The sequence below is a fragment of the Engystomops pustulosus genome, chromosome 4, assembly GCF_040894005.1.
Source record: "Engystomops pustulosus chromosome 4, aEngPut4.maternal, whole genome shotgun sequence".
In the NCBI taxonomy this organism is placed as follows: domain Eukaryota; kingdom Metazoa; phylum Chordata; class Amphibia; order Anura; family Leptodactylidae; genus Engystomops; species Engystomops pustulosus.
In genome coordinates this window covers 10,168,908-10,186,156 of record NC_092414.1, presented here as the reverse complement: position 1 = coordinate 10,186,156, position 17,249 = coordinate 10,168,908, and the positions used below count along the sequence as shown (strand labels likewise).

The window sequence follows — 17,249 nt, the reverse complement described above, 5'->3', positions numbered from 1 at the left end:
AACCCACCACCATGAGCCTGCTTGACACCTCACACAGGTGAGCTCCCAATCCCTACCAGCGCCTGATTGGGGAGTTCCACAGACCTCGCCAACTGCAATGTGGAACTATATCAGACCACACTACCGGCACATCAGCAAACGAAGCCCAGATGTTTCACATTCCTAATGTGCTACCAAGTTGTTGCCTCCAAGATGCAAAACAAGGATATCCAGTGGCCTATCCATTCTATCGAACCTATAAAATTCTGCAACATCCTTCTCCATATCATATCCCTGAACCCCAGACACCAGACGATCACCACATCACAGGTATACACAAATTGCCTGCCATCTGGCCGTACATCCACCCTTCTACACACCCCAGTTTGCATATAAATGGCCTAAAATAGACAAAAGTTGGTCCACTGCACGTGCAAATAGAAGGCAAAAGCAGACACTAATTCCAAAAAAAACACCCACATCAACACCCCACGTCCTTCCCCCAACCAACACCACATATAACCAGCTAAAACCACCACCAACCAGGCCTTACAAACAGCTGGCAAAACCTTGATTTCCAATGCTCAATCCTCCAAATTACAACCATATCCAATCCCCAGTTGGCCACCTCTTTCACCTCCCCAATCCTAAAAGAATGGGAGACAAAATTCTATCAAATCCCATTTGATCCATCTTGGAGTGCCTGATCCACAACTCAACTGGTGCCTTAGTCACATGCACGCCCTCCTATAAAATCCCCCCTTACCTTTAATCTTTTTCAGCATAACCATCTTCCTAACCCTCTGAGCGCCATATGGAACAAAACGCATTAGAACTTGGAGTTATAAACTTCCCCCCAACACCTCCCCCAACTTGTCACCTCATGTCTACTGCAGCCTAAACTACCTAAAACCTTTCAACGCCTGGCGCTCCAATAGTCCTATGTGACATCTTTTAACCCAGACATAAAATGGAACCAGCCCTGTCCAGCAGCTCTCCCCAGCCAGCATAGCACAGGGCTCATCATTTCACAGCGCCCCCCTCCACAACTGAGTTATACTGTCCCACTCCTGAGAAGCCACCCCATTAAAAAACCAGGTACCATCCTCAATTAATGCCCCAATCAGATCTCCCATTTCTCTGAAACCATCCAGCTACTCTGGACATGGAATCCTTTACACCAATGGTCCAGGGGCTCAACTACCGAAACCGAGAAAGAGAATCTGAAATTGAATTATTTAGTAAAAGAGGCTTGTAAGCAGCCACTCCTCGGGCAGAGAGGAAGCAGACATAGAATTAATGGCAACCTAAGGCAGATTATCACAACAAGTGTCATTGGGACCCCAAACCACCACACCACCCATTCCATGACATCCATGAAATTGGAGCATAGTTCTTTCTTGGGGACCTCACCTAATGTGGAAACTACAAAATCTCCTACTGATGGTTCAGCATAGGGGTTCGCCATTGTACCCAAACCTATTTCCTTATGCAATTTGTCAGTGACCAGTGCTGTGGAGCTGTAATTTTAAAACCCTCCCAGAACCCTTCATCTTAAATAGTCACCTTCTTTCCTCTTCCTCGTTTTCCAAAACTGTTCCCTGGGCAATGTAGTAGCAGACCATAGGTCCAGGAACCCCCCCTGCAAGCCTTTGTGGATTGGCCTGACACCTGTTCCTCTTCTTCCTTGTCTGACACCATTACATCCTTGGTCATAACCTGAAGAGCTTTTCCATGCAGGCAAAATATACAGTGGCAGAGTTGACGTTGGCATCATCAGCACTGACCATACTGGTGGCATATTGGAAGCATTACTGAACAAATGTCCCTCATGGAGGCCCGAGTCATTGATGGTTTAGTGCTGCTGGTCACTACTTTAAATCACCTGAGTTCTGGAGTTGGAATTCAACAATTGCCTTCTGCTCAAACACTCTCTAAAAGCACATGTAAAGTGGAATTTTATCAAAATGATACATTGGGGCTCATTTACTAAGGGTCCGAATCATGCACTTTAGTCGGGTTTCCCGAATATTTCCGATTTGCGCCGAATTGCCCCGGGTTTTGGGGGGGCGTGGGCGTTGGAAAACCCGAAGGAGTCGGAAAAACCGCGGAATTTAAAAACAAAATTGTGTCGCAAGAATTGCACTCACATACACCGGAACGAAGAAGGTGAACTCCGGCAGACTTCAGCGCAGCAGCGACACCTGGTGAATATCAGGCGCACAACCTTAGTGAATCCCGGCAGAACCCGCATCAACGTCGGACAACGCTCTGTGGGATCGCGACTGGACTGGGTAAGTAAATGTGCCCCATTAAGTATAAATCTCCTCGGCAGTGCTGATAGGAAATCAGCATTAAGGTGTAAATGGCAAAAATATGAAGACACAACAAGCACCTTAAGCAGCAGCTTTGGTAAGTCTGTACAGTTAGCCCAGTACTCTTGCACCACCATGTTGAGCACATGCACAATACAGAGTCAACGTGCCTTGGCTCAGAGCTGCTACAAGGTTTCGGCCATTGTTGCACACCACCTTGCTGGGCTGAAGGTTCAGCTGTAGCAACCACTCATGTGTCTGCTCCTAGATACCAGTCCACAGCTCGTGGACACTGGGTGGTCCTTTGCCTAGACAGATGAGTTTAGCACGGCCCGCTGCTGTTTCTTCATGGCTTTGCTAGAAATGGTGTTGTGGGCCATATGTGGAAGCAGAAGAGGAGGAAGTGGAGTAGGAGGATGCAGTAACTGGAAGCAAGGAGCAATGTCCGGCAGTCCTGGGTGGGGGCAGTATGTGAACCAGAGCACGTCCTGACTCACTATCTCTCTGAGACTTGGGGGATGGAGAGCTGAATCCATGCCGTAGACGAGCTGATGGTGATGGAGACAGTGGTGCCTTTGTAACTGGTGGAACAGCCTACAAATGGCACCTGCTCTGCCTTCTGCATTCTGTAAGGAATAATGCCATGAAGAAGACACTCTGTAGGATGCTGTTTGTTTCCTGGTTTTCTAGATACTAGCAGCAGAAGGTGGAAACATGGCTGGGGACTGACCACTGCACCTTGACCCCGTTTACTGGCCGCCCTGGACTTCCTGCCCACAACTTCTTCATGTAAAGTATCAGTGCATTCCACCCATGTCTGGACCTCATCATCACCCCTCACTACTTCCACCACCCAGCCCTCACTGCTGCCCTCTTCTCCATTTATATCTTACAAAAAGCTACAACCATTGGCAGTTGTGTTTCAATGTCATCATAGATCTAGCTTCCTCCATACATGAAAATAGAAATTGATGGCTTTGAGAAGTCCCTTCCTATCTACCTGACCATATGAGGAGCAGCAACCTCTACCTCCCGTGAGTAATGACCTCTGGACACGTGACCCTTCTCTTATACTTCCAAGTCATATGTCCAGCCCATCACAGACATTCCTATACAGGGCATAACTGTGGGGGCTAAGAGGCAGCTTGGTGCTTTATCAGTCTATGGCTACGTGGGTGCTGAACCCTAAAATTTCCATTTTGGGTCCACTCATCACTTGTATTTATCTATAGGAGGCCGGATGACAAGGTCCAGGCTGCTCTTCCACCGCAGCTTCCTAATCTATACAATTTTACCATATTTACGGATAATTGTACAGACTCATGATAAGTGATAAGATCTACCTGATGTCAGCACTCCATGAATACTACAATATCTATGTACACGTCTGCTCTAAATCATGAGACCTACAATCTAGACGTGTTCATGGGAAGAACAAACAGAAGATGGTGTCTACAGATCAGTCATCGATGTAGATTCATGGTCCCGCCCCCGAGTAGCTGCTATATTAACCCCCGTACAGTATAAGCCTCCCATATAGGTGTCAGCCCTCGTCTATCCAGCATCTCCGGGAGCACAGGGTATGGATTGGGATTTCTGCTTTATCTGGTTTTTACTATATTTATGTTCCTTGTACATGACACAGGACACTTTTATATGACTTATATCCTGTACTGGGACATTGTAGATGTTATTTGTTTGCAATTTTCTATCATGTGACAATATATTTCTGCTGCTCCTTCTGTCTGAGTAATATACAGACACAGGAGGGGGAGGGGGGATTTATATGTTCTCCATGAAGATCGGGACAGACCGGTGTAATCTCTCCCCGACCTTCCAACAAACTTTACAGGAAACTTTAGATCATTGTGTGAATATGAGGGATAACTCTGTATCTGTGTATTATGTGACGTGTCATCTCCCATCTGCCGGCTCTGTCTGTCACGTCTGGAAGTTTGTGATTTATTCATTACATGTTCAGTAATTTTATAGGATCTTATGTACATGGGGAAATAAACTAATTTTTTTAAGATTTTTTTTTTCAAAATATCACATTTTCTAATTTCTGGAACTTCTAATATCTTTTCACCATATAGTTTTGACAGAACAAACATGGATTTCCTGAAGAAGTCTTTTTTCCTTATACTTTTACTCGGATTAGTTTCTCTCGCCTGGAGTGAAGAAGAGTAAGTACTTCCTATACTCCAATATACTGCATCTCATAACCTGTTACTATACTATCCTACTGTATGACACCACTGATCCAATCCTACTACTACCCCCAATGCTGTATTCTACCACCACTCTCCTCTGCTCCTGTACTCTGCCTCTCCTCTGCTCTGTACTCTGCCTCTCCTCTGCTCCTGTATTCTGCCTCTCCTCTGTTCCTGTACTCTGCCTCTCCTCTGCTCCTGTACTCTGCCTCTCCTCTGCTCTGTACTCTGCCTCTCCTCTGCTCCTGTATTCTGCCTCTCCTCTGTTCCTGTACTCTGCCTCTCCTCTGCTCCTGTACTCTGCCTCCCCTCTGCTCCTGTACTCTGCCTCTCCTCTGCTCCTGTATTCTGACTCTCCTCTGCTCCTGTATTCTGCCTCTCCTCTGCTTCTGTACTCTGCCTCTCCTCTGCTCCTGTATTCTGCCTCTCCTCTCCTCTGCTCCTGTACTCTGCCTCCCCTCTGCTCCTGTACTCTGCCTCTCCTCTGCTCCTGTATTCTGTCTCTCCTCTGCTCCTGTATTCTGTCTCTCCTCTGCTCCTGTATTCTGACTCTCCTCTGCTCCTGTATTCTGCCTCTCCTCTGCTTCTGTACTCTGCCTCTCCTCGGCTCCTGTATTCTGCCTCTCCTCTACTCTGCTCCTGTACTCTACCTCTCCTCTGCTCCTGTACTCTGCCTCTCCTCTGCTCCTGTACTCTGCCTCTCCTCTGCTCCTGTACTCATTTACCATCCATCATCTTCTTATACAGAAAAAGGGAGGAAGAAGAGGAAAATGGCTTGAAGAAGAGAATGTTTGATAAACAAGGTGAGTTGTATCTTAATTACATAAAATAACACAATGTAATGTCACCTATATGAAAAAGCAAAATTATTACTTGTTATGCCATAGATATATTAGAGAACATTATCCTCTACTCCTGGTCTGTCTCCTTATCATGTGTTCAGTATAACACATCCCATTCTGTCTGAGATCTATGTCTCCTCCTGTCTCCTGCCTCTCCTCTGCTCCTGTACTCTGCCTCTCCTCTGCTCCTGTATTCTGCCACTCTTCTGCTCCTGTATTCTGCCTCTTTTCTGCTCCTGTACTCTGCCTCTCCTCTGCTCCTGTATATTGCCTCTCCTCTGCTCCTGTATATTGCCTCTCCTCTGCTCGTGTACTTTGCCTCTCCTATTCTCCTGTATTCTCTTTCTCCTCTGCTCCTGTACTCTGCCTCTCCTCTGCTCCTGTACTCTGCCTCTCCTCTGCTCCTGTACTCTGTCTTTCATCTGCCACTGTATTCTGCCAATCCTCTCCTGCTGTATTCTGCCTCTCCTCTGCTCCTGTATTCTGCCTCTCCTCTGCTGCTGTCTCCTGCCTCTCCTCTGCTCCTGTACTCTGCCTCACCTCAGCTCCTGTATTCTGCCTCTCCTCTGCTTCTGTATTCTGCCTCTCTTCTGCTCCTGTACTCTGCCTCTCCTCTGCTCCTGTATTCTGCCTCTCCTCTGCTCCTGTACTCTGCCTCTCCTCTGCTCCTTTATTCTGCCTCTCCTCTGCTTCTGTACTCTGCCTCTCCTCTGCTCCTGTACTCTGACTCTCCTCTGCTTCTTTACTCTGCCTCTCCTCTGCTCCTGTATTCTGCCTCTCCTCTGCTCCTGTACTCTGCCTCTCCTCTGCTCCTGTACTCTGCCTCTCCTCTGCTCCTTTACTCTGCCTCTCCTCTGCTCATTTACTTTGTCAATCCTTTGATTTCCTTTCTGCCAGATTTATAGGAATGAGTTCTATTACAATATAGTATAATGTAGCATGGCTGCCTATCTGTCCCATTTACCATCCATCATCTTCTTATACAGGAAAAAGGGAGGAAGAAGAGGAAAATGGCTTGAAGAAGAGAATGTTTGATAAACAAGGTGAGTTGTATCTTAATTACATAAAATAACACAATGTAATGGCACCTATATGAAAAAGCAAAATTATTACTTGTTATGCCATAGATATATTAGAGAACATTATCCTCTACTCCTGGTCTGTCTCCTTATCATGTGTTCAGTATAACACATCCCATTCTGTCTGAGATCTATGTCTCCTCCTGTCTCCTGCCTCTCCTCTGCTCCTGTACTCTGCCTCTCCTCTGCTCCTGTATTCTGCCACTCTTCTGCTCCTGTATTCTGCCTCTTTTCTGCTCCTGTACTCTGCCTCTCCTCTGCTCCTGTATATTGCCTCTCCTCTGCTCCTGTATATTGCCTCTCCTCTGCTCGTGTACTTTGCCTCTCCTATTCTCCTGTATTCTCTTTCTCCTCTGCTCCTGTACTCTGCCTCTCCTCTGCTCCTGTACTCTGCCTCTCCTCTGCTCCTGTACTCTGTCTTTCATCTGCCACTGTATTCTGCCAATCCTCTCCTGCTGTATTCTGCCTCTCCTCTGCTCCTGTATTCTGCCTCTCCTCTGCTGCTGTCTCCTGCCTCTCCTCTGCTCCTGTACTCTGCCTCACCTCAGCTCCTGTATTCTGCCTCTCCTCTGCTTCTGTATTCTGCCTCTCTTCTGCTCCTGTACTCTGCCTCTCCTCTGCTCCTGTATTCTGCCTCTCCTCTGCTCCTGTACTCTGCCTCTCCTCTGCTCCTTTATTCTGCCTCTCCTCTGCTTCTGTACTCTGCCTCTCCTCTGCTCCTGTACTCTGACTCTCCTCTGCTTCTTTACTCTGCCTCTCCTCTGCTCCTGTATTCTGCCTCTCCTCTGCTCCTGTACTCTGCCTCTCCTCTGCTCCTGTACTCTGCCTCTCCTCTGCTCCTTTACTCTGCCTCTCCTCTGCTCATTTACTTTGTCAATCCTTTGATTTCCTTTCTGCCAGATTTATAGGAATGAGTTCTATTACAATATAGTATAATGTAGCATGGCTGCCTATCTGTCCCATTTACCATCCATCATCTTCTTATACAGGAAAAAGGGAGGAAGAAGAGGAAAATGGCTTGAAGAAGAGAATGTTTGATAAACAAGGTGAGTTGTATCTTAATTACATAAAATAACACAATGTAATGTCACCTATATGAAAAAGCAAAATTATTACTTGTTATGCCATAGACATATTAGAGAACATTATCCTCTACTCCTGGTCTGTCTCCTTATCATGTGTTCAGTATCACACATCCCATTCTGTCTGAGATCTATGTCTCCTCCTGTCTCCTGCCTCTCCTCTGCTCCTGTACTCTGCCTCTCCTCTGCTCCTGTACTCTGCCTCTCCTCTGCTCATGTACTCTGCCTCTCCTCTGCTCCGGTATTCTGCCTCTCCTCTGCTCCTGTAATCTGCTTCTCCTCTGCTCCTGTAATCTGCCTCACCTCTGCTCCTTTATTCTTTCCCTCCTCTGCTCCTGCATTCTGCCTCTCCTCTGCTCTTGTATTCTGCCTCTATTCTGCTCCTTTATTCTGCCTCTCCTCTGCTCCTGTACTCTGTCTTTCATCTGCCACTGTATTCTGCCAATCCTCTCCTGCTGTATTCTGCCTCTCCTCTGCTCCGGTATTCTGCCTCTCCTCTGCTCCTGTAATCTGCTTCTCCTCTGCTCCTGTAATCTGCCTCACCTCTGCTCCTTTATTCTTTCCCTCCTCTGCTCCTGCATTCTGCCTCTCCTCTGCTCTTGTATTCTGCCTCTATTCTGCTCCTTTATTCTGCCTCTCCTCTGCTCCTGTACTCTGTCTTTCATCTGCCACTGTATTCTGCCAATCCTCTCCTGCTGTATTCTGCCTCTCCTCTGCTCCTGCACTTTGCCTCACCTCAGCTCCTGTATTCTGCCTCTACTCTGCTCCTGTAGTCTGCCTCTCCTCTGCTCCTGTACTCTGCCTCACCTCAGCTCCTGTATTCTGCCTCTACTCTGCTCCTGTAGTCTGCCTCTCCTCTGCTCTTGTATTCTGCCTCTATTCTGCTCCTTTATTCTGCCTCTCCTCTACTCCTGTCCTCTGCTTCTCCTCTGCTCCTGTACTCTGCTTTTCCTATGCTCCTGTACTCTGCTTCTCCTCTGCTCCTGTACTCTGCCTCTCCTCTGCTCCTGTATTCTGCCTCTCCTCTGCTCCTGTACTCTGCCTCTCCTCTGCTCCTTTATTCTGCCTCTCCTCTGCTCCTGTACTCTGCCTCTCCTCTGCTCCTGTACTCTGACTCTCCTCTGCTCCTGTATTCTGCCTCTCCTCTGCTCCTGTCCTCTGCCTCTCCTCTGCTCCTGTACTCCGTCTCTCCTCTGCTCCTGTACTCTGCCTCTCCTCTGCTCCTGTACTCTGCCGCTCCTCTGCTCCTGTATTCTGACTCTCCTCTGCTCCTGTACTCTGCCTTTCCTCTGCTCCTCTACTCTGACTCTCCTCTGCTCCTGTACTCTGACTCTCCTCTGCTCCTTTACTCTGCCTCTCCTCTGCTCATTTACTTTGTCAGTCCTTTGATTTCCTTTCTGCCAGATTTATAGGAATGAGTTCTATTACAATATAGTATAATGTAGCATGGCTGCCTATCTGTCCCATTTACCATCCATCATCTTCTTATACAGGAAAAAGGGAGGAAGAAGAGGAAAATGGCTTGAAGAAGAGAATGTTTGATAAACAAGGTGAGTTGTATCTTAATTACATAAAATAACACAATGTAATGTCACCTATATGAAAAAGCAAAATTATTACTTGTTATGCCATAGACATATTAGAGAACATTATCCTCTACTCCTGGTCTGTCTCCTTATCATGTGTTCAGTATCACACATCCTATTCTGTCTGAGATCTATGTCTCCTCCTGTCTCCTGCCTCTCCTCTGCTCCTGTACTCTGCCTCTCCTCTGCTCCTGTACTCTGCCTCTCCTCTGCTCCTGTACTCTGCCTCTCCTATGCTCCTGTACTCTGCCTCTCCTCTGCTCCTGTACTCTGCCTCTCCTCTGCTCCTGTACTCTGCCTCTCCAATGCTCCTGCACTCTGACTATCCTCTGCTCCTGTCCTCTGACTCTCCTCTGCTCCTGTACGCTGCCTCTCCTCTGCTCCTGTATTCTGCCTCTCCTCTGCTCCTGTACTCTGCCTCTCCTCTGCTCCTGTACTCTGCCTCTCCTCTGCTCCTGTTCTCTGCCTCTCCTATGCTCCTGTACTCTACCTCATCTCTACTCCTGTAATCTGCCTCTCCTCTGCTCCTTTATTTTTTACCTCCTCTGCTCCTGTACTCTGACTCTCCTCTGCTCCTGTACTCTGACTCTCCTCTGCTCCTGTATTCTGCCTCTCCTCTGCTCCAGTATTTTGCCTCTCCTCTGCTCCTGTACTCTTCCTCTACTCTTCTCCTGTAGACTGCCTCTCCTCTGCCCTTGCACTCTGTCTCACCTGCTCCTGTACTCTGCCCTGTCTTCTCTCCTGTACTTTTCCTCTCCTCTGCTTCTGTATTCTGCCTCTCCGCTGCTCCTGTATTCTGCACCTCCTCTGCTCCAGTACGCTGCCTCTCCTCTGCTCTTGTATTCTGCTTCTCCTCTGCTCCTCTGTTCAACCTCTCCTCTGCTCCTGTATGTGCCTCTCCTCTGCTCCTGTACTGTGCCTCTCCTCTACTCCTGTACTCTGCCTCTCCTCTACTCCTGTATTCTGCCTCTCCTCTGCTACTGTATTCTGCCTCTCCTCTGCTCTTTTATTCTGCCTTTCCTCTGCTCCTGTACTCCGCCTCTCCCCTGCTCCTGTATTCTGCCTCTCCTCTGCTCCTTTTATCTGCTTTTCCTATGCTCCTGTACTCTGCCTCTCCTATGCTCCTGTACTCTGCCTCTCCTCTGCTCCTGTAATCTGCCTCTCCTCTGCTCCTGTACTCTGCCTCTGCTCTGCTCCTGTAATCTGCCTCTCCTCTGCTCCTTTATTCTTTCCCTCCTCTGCTCCTGTACTCTGACTCTCCTCTGCTCCTGTATTATGCCTCTCCTCTGCTCCTGTACTCTGCCTTTCCTCTGCTCCTGTATTCTGCCTCTCCTCTGCTCCAGTACTCTGCCTCTCCTCTACTCCTGTAATCTGCCTCTCCTCTGCTCCTTTATTTTTTACCTCCTCTGCTCCTGTACTCTGACTCTCCTCTGCTCCTGTACTCTGACTCTCCTCTGCTCCTGTATTCTGCCTCTCCTCTGCTCCAGTATTTTGCCTCTCCTCTGCTCCTGTACTCTTCCTCTACTCTTCTCCTGTAGACTGCCTCTCCTCTGCTCCTGTACTCTGCCTTTCCTCTGCTCCTGTATTCTGCCTCTCCTCTGCTCCTGTCCTCTGCCTCTCCTCCGCTCCTGTACTCCGCCTCTCCTCTGCTCCTGTACTCCGCCTCTCCTCTGCTCCTGTACTCTGTCGCTCCTCTGCTCCTGTATTCTGACTCTCCTCTGCTCCTGTACTCTGCCTCTCCTCTGCTCCTGTACTCTGACTCTCCTCTGCTCCTGTACTCTGACTCTCCTCTGCTCCTTTACTCTGCCTCTCCTCTGCTCATTTACTTTGTCAATCCTTTGATTTCCTTTCTGCCAGATTTATAGGAATGAGTTCTATTACAATATAGTATAATGTAGCATGGCTGCCTATCTTTCCCATTTACCATCCATCATCTTCTTATACAGGAAAAAGGGAGGAAGAAGAGGAAAATGACTTGAAGAAGAGAATGTTTGATAAACAAGGTGAGTTGTATCTTAATTCATAAAATAACACAATGTAATGTCACCTATATGAAAAAGCAAAATTATTACTTGTTATGCCATAGATATATTAGAGAACATTATCCTCTACTCCTGGTCTGTCTCCTTATCATGTGTTCAGTATCACACATCCCATTCTGTCTGAGATCTATGTCTCCTCCTGTCTCCTGCCTCTCCTCTGCTCCTGTACTCTGCCTCTCCTCTGCTCCTGTACTCTGCCTCTCCTCTGCTCCTGTACTCTGCCTCTCCTATGCTCCTGTACTCTGCCTCTCCTCTGCTCCTGTAATCTGCCTCTCCTCTGCTGCTTTATTCTTTCCCTCCTCTGCTCCTGTACTCTGACTCTCCTCTGCTCCTGTACTCTGACTCTCCTCTGCTCCTGTATTCTGCCTCTCCTCTGCTCCTGTACTCTGCCTTACCTCTGCTCCTGTACTCTGCCTTTCCTCTGCTCCTGTACTCTGACTCTCCTCTGCTCCTTTATTCTTTCCCTCCTCTGCTCCTTTACTATGACTCTCCTCTGCTCCTGTCCTCTGACTCTCCTCTGCTCCTGTACGCTGCCTCTCCTCTGCTTCTGTATTCTGCATCTGCTCTGCTCCTGTACTCTGCCTCACCTCTGCTCCTGTATTCTGCCTCTTCTCTTGTACTCTGCCTCTCCTCTGCTCCTGTACTCTGCTTTGCCTCTGCTCCTGTACTCTGCTTCTCCTCTGCTCCTGTATTCTGCCTTTCATCTGCTACTGTATTTTGCCTCTCCTCTGCTCCTGTATTCTGCCTCTCCTCTGCTCCAGTATTTTGCCTCTCCTCTGCTTCTGTACTCTTCCTCTACTCTTCTCCTGTAGACTGCCTCTCCTCTGCTCTTGCACTCTGCCTCTCCTCTTCTCCTGTACTCGGTCTCACCTGCTCCTGTACTCTGCCCTGTCTTCTCTCCTGTACTTTTCCTCTCCTCTGCTCCTGTATTCTGCCTCTCCGCTGCTCCTGTATTCTGCATCTCCTCTGCTCCTGTACTCTGCCTCTCCTCTGCTCTTGTATTCTGCTTCTCCTCTGCTCCGCTGTTCAACCTCTCCTCGGCTCCTATATGTGCCTCTCCTTTGCTCCTGTACTGGGCCTCTCCTCTACTCCTGTACTCTGCCTCTCCTCTACTCCTGTACTCTGCCTTTTATCTGCTACTGTATTCTGCCTCTCCTCTGCTCTTTTATTCAGCCTTTCCTCTGCTCCTGTACTCCGCCTCTCGTCTGCTCCTGTACTCTGCCTCTCCTCTGCTCCTTTTCTCTGCTTCTCCTATGCTCCTGTACTCTGCCTCTCCTATGCTCCTGTACTCTGCCTCTCCTCTGCTCCTGTATTCTGCCTCTCCTATGCTCCTTTATTCTTTCCCTCCTCTGCTCCTGTACTCTGACTCTCCTCTGCTCCTGTATTCTGCCTCTCCTCTGCTCCTGTACTCTGCCTTTCCTCTGCTCCTGTATTCTGCCTCTCCTCTGCTCCTGTCCTCTGCCTCTCCTCTGCTCCTGTACTCCGCCTCTCCTCTGCTCCTGTACTCTGCCGCTCCTCTGCTCCTGTATTCTGACTCTCCTCTGCTCCTGTACTATGCCTTTCCTCTGCTCCTGTACTCTGACTCTCCTCTGCTCCTTTAATCTGCCTCTCTTCTGCTCCTTTATTCTTTCCCTCCTCTGCTCCTGTACTCTGACTCTCCTCTGCTCCTGTATTCTGCCTCTCCTCTGCTCATGTACTCTGCCTTTCCTCTGCTCCTGTATTCTGCCTCTCCTCTGCTCCTGTCCTCTGCCTCTCCTCTGCTCCTGTAATCCACCTCTCCTCTGCTCCTGTACTCCGCCTCTCCTCTGCTCTTGTACTCTGCCGCTCCTCTGCTCCTGTATTCTGACTCTCCTCTGCTCCTGTACTCTGCCTTTCCTCTGCTCCTGTATTCTGCCTCTCCTCTGCTCCTGTCCTCTGCCTCTCCTCTGCTCCTTTATTCTTTCCCTCCTCTGCTCCTGTACTCTTACTCTCCTCTGCTCCTGTACTCTGACTCTCCTCTGCTCCTGTACTCTGACTCTCCTCTGCTCCATTACTCTGCCTCTCCTCTGCTCATTTACTCTGCCTCTCCTCTGCTCATTTACTTTGTCAGTCCTTTGATTTCCTTTCTGCCAGATTTATAAGAATGAGTTCTATTACAATATAGTATAATGTAGCATGGCTGCCTATCTGCCCCATTTACCATCCATCATCTTCTTATACAGGAAAAAGGGAGGAAGAAGAAGAAAATGGCTTGAAGAAGAGAATGTTTGATAAACAAGGTGAGTTGTATCTTAATTACATAAAATAACACAATGTAATGTCACCTATATGAAAAAGCAAAATTATTACTTGTTATGCCATAGATATATTAGAGAACATTATCCTCTACTCCTGGTCTGTCTCCTTATCATGTGTTCAGTATCACACATCCCATTCTGTCTGAGATTTATGTCTCCTCCTGTCTCCTGCCTCTCCTCTGCTCCTGTACTCTGCCTCTCCTCTGCTCCTGTACTCTGTCTCTCCTATGCTCCTGTACTCTGCCTCTCCTCTGCTCCTGTACTCTGCCTCTCCTCTGCTCCTGTACTCTGCCTCTCCTCTGCTCCTGTAGTCTGCCTATCCTATGCTCCTGTACTCTGCCTCTCCTCTGCTCCTGTACTCTGCCTCTCCTCTGCTCCTGTACTCTGCCTCTCCTCTGCTCCTGTATTCTTCCTCTCCTCTGCTCCTGTATTCTGCCTCTCCTCTGCTCCTGTACTCTGCCTCTCCTCTGCTCCTTTATTCTGCCTCTCCTCTGCTCCTGTACTCTGCCTCTCCTCTGCTCCTGTACTCTGACTCTCCTATGCTCCTGTACTCTGCCTCTCCTCTGCTCCTGTAATCTGCCTCTCCTCTGCTCCTTTATTCTTTCCCTCCTCTGCTCCTGTACTCTGCCTCTCCTCTGCTCCTGTACTCTTCCGCTCCTCTGCTCCTGTATTCTGACTCTCCTCTGCTCCTGTACTCTGCCTTTCCTCTGCTCCTGTACTCTGACTCTCCTCTGCTCCTGTACTCTGACTCTCCTCTGCTCCTTTACTCTGCCTCTCCTCTGCTCATTTACTTTGTCAGTCCTTTGATTTCCTTTCTGCCAGATTTATAGGAATGAGTTCTATTACAATATAGTATAATGTAGCATGGCTGCCTATATGTCCCATTTACCATCCATCATCTTCTTATACAGGAAAAAGGGAGGAAGAAGAAGAAAATGGCTTGAAGAAGAGAATGTTTGATAAACAAGGTGAGTTGTATCTTAATTACATAAAATAACACAATGTAATGGCACCTATATGAAAAAGCAAAATTATTACTTGTTATGCCATAGATATATTAGAGAACATTATCCTCTACTCCTGGTCTGTCTCCTTATCATGTGTTCAGTATCACACATCCCATTCTGTCTGAGATCTATGTCTCCTCCTGTCTCCTGCCTCTCCTCTGCTCCTGTACTCTGACTCTCCTCTGCTCCTGTATTCTGCCTCTCCTCTGCCCCTGTACTCTGCCTTTCCTCTGCTCCTGTACTCTGCCTCTCCTATGCTCCTGTATTCTGCCTCTCCTCTGCTCCTGTATTCTGCCTCTCCTCTGCTCCTGTACTCTGCTTCTCCTCTGCTCCTGTACTCTGCCACTCCTCTGCTCCTGCATTCTGCCTCTACTCTGCTCCTGTAGTCTGCCTCTCCTCTGCTCTTGTATTCTGCCTCTATTCTGTTCCAGTACTCTGCCTCTCCTATGCTCCTTTACTCTGTCTCTCCTCTGCTCTTGTACTCTCCTTCTTCTCTGCTCCTGTACTCTGCCAATCCTCTGCTCCTGTACTCTGCCAATCCTCTGCTCCTGTATTCTGCCTCTCCTCTGCTCTTGTATTCTGCCCCTCCTTTGCTCCTGTACTCTGTCTCACCTGCTCCTCTACTCTGCCTCGTCTTCTCTCTAGTACTTTTCCTCTCCTCTGCTCCTGTATTCTGCCTCTTCGCTGCTCCTGTATTCTTCCTCTCCTCTGCTCCTGTATTCTGCCTCTCCTCTGCTCCAGTATTTTGCCTCTCCTCTGCTCCTGTACTCTTCCTCTACTCTTCTCCTGTAGACTGCCTCTCCTCTGCTTTTGCACTCTGCCTCTCCTTTTCTCCTGTACTCTGTCTCACCTGGTCCTGTACTCTGCCCTCTCTTCTCTCCTGTACTTTTCCTCTCCTCTACTCCTGTATTCTGCCTCTCCGCTGCTCCTGTATTCTGCACCTCCTCTGCTTCTGTACTCTACCTCTCCTCTGCTCTTGTATTCTGCTTCTCCTCTGCTCCTCTGTTCAACCTCTCCTCTGCGCCTGTATGTGCCTCTCCTCTGCTCATGTACTGTGCCTCTCCTCTACTCCTGTACTCTGCCTCTCCTCTACTCCTGTACTCTGCCTTTTATCTGCTACTGTATTCTGCCTCTCCTCTGCTCTTTTATTCTGCCTTTCCTCTGCTCCTGTACTCCGCCTCTCCTCTGCTCCTTTATTCTTTCCCTCCTCTGCTCCTGTACTCTGACTCTCCTGTGCTCCTTTATTCTTTCCCTCCTCTGCTCCTGTACTCTGACTCTCCTCTGCTCCTGTATTCTGCCTCTCCTCTGCTCCTGTACTCTGCCTTTCCTCTGCTCCTGTCCTCTGCCTCTCCTCTGCTCCTGTCCTCTGCCTCTTCTCTGCTCCTGTACTCCGCCTCTCCTCTGCTCCTGTACTCCGCCTCTCCTATGCTCCTGTACTCTGCCGCTCCTCTGCTCCTGTATTCTGACTCTCCTCTGATCCTGTACTCTGCCTTTCCTCTGCTCCTGTACTCTGACTCTCCTCTGCTCCTGTACTCTGACTCTCCTCTGCTCCTTTACTCTGCCTCTCCTCTGCTCATTTACTTTGTCAATCCTTTGATTTCCTTTCTGCCAGATTTATAGGAATGAGTTCTATTACAATATAGTATAATGTAGCATGGCTGCCTATCTGTCCCATTTACCATCCATCATCTTCTTATTCAGGAAAAAGGGAGGAAGAAGAGGAAAATGGCTTGAAGAAGAGAATGTTTGATAAACAAGGTGAGTTGTATCTTAATTACATAAAATAACACAATGTAATGTCACCTATATGAAAAAGCAAAATTATTACTTGTTATGCCATAGATATATTAGAGAACATTATCCTCTACTCCTGGTCTGTCTCCTTATCATGTGTTCAGTATCACACATCCCATTCCGTCTGAGATCTATGTCTCCTCCTGTCTCCTGCCTCTCCTCTGCTCCTGTACTCTGCCTCTCCTCTGCTACTGTACTCTGCCTCTCCTCTGCTCCTGTACTCTGCCTCTCCAATGCGCTCCTGTACTCTGCCTCTCCTCTGCTCCTGTAATCTGCCTCTCCTCTGCTCCTTTATTCTTTCCCTCCTCTGCTCCTTTATTCTATCCCTCCTCTGCTCCTGTACTCTGACTATCCTCTGCTCCTGTCCTCTGACTCTCCTCTGCTCCTGTACGCTGCCTCTCCTCTGCTCCTGTATTCTGCCTCTCCTCTGCTCCTGTACTCTGCCTCTCCTCTGCTCCTGTTCTCTGCCTCTCCTATGCTCCTGTACTCTACCTCTCCTCTACTCCTGTAATCTGCCTCTCCTCTGCTCCTTTATTCTATCCCTCCTCTGCTCCTGTCCTCTGACTATCCTCTGCTCCTGTCCTCTGACTCTCCTCTGCTCCTGTACTCTGCCTCTCCTCTGCTCCTTTATTCTGCCTCTCCTCTGCTCCTGTACTCTGCCTCTCCTCTGCTCCTGTACTCTGACTCTCCTATGCTCCTGTACTCTGCCTCTCCTCTGCTCCTGTAATCTGCCTCTCCTCTGCTCCTTTATTCTTTCCCTCCTCTGCTCCTGTACTCTGCCTCTCCTCTGCTCCTGTACTCTTCCGCTCCTCTGCTCCTGTATTCTGACTCTCCTCTGCTCCTGTACTCTGCCTTTCCTCTGCTCCTGTACTCTGACTCTCCTCTGCTCCTGTACTCTGACTCTCCTCTGCTCCTTTACTCTGCCTCTCCTCTGCTCCTGTACTCTGCCTCTCCTCTGCTCATTTACTTTGTCAGTCCTTTGATTTCCTTTCTGCCAGATTTATAGGAATGAGTTCTATTACAATATAGTATAA

At 48.4% G+C, this 17,249-nt stretch overlaps 1 long non-coding RNA gene across 1 annotated transcript; it reads left to right on the top strand.

Moving 5' to 3' along the window:
- Positions 1-3,828: 3,828 nt before the first annotated feature.
- Positions 3,829-4,480, top strand: LOC140128845 (uncharacterized). Its single transcript, XR_011855155.1, has 2 exons — positions 3,829-3,874; positions 4,391-4,480. It is a non-coding gene; the product is annotated as an uncharacterized lncRNA (long non-coding RNA).
- Positions 4,481-17,249: the final 12,769 nt, after the last annotated feature.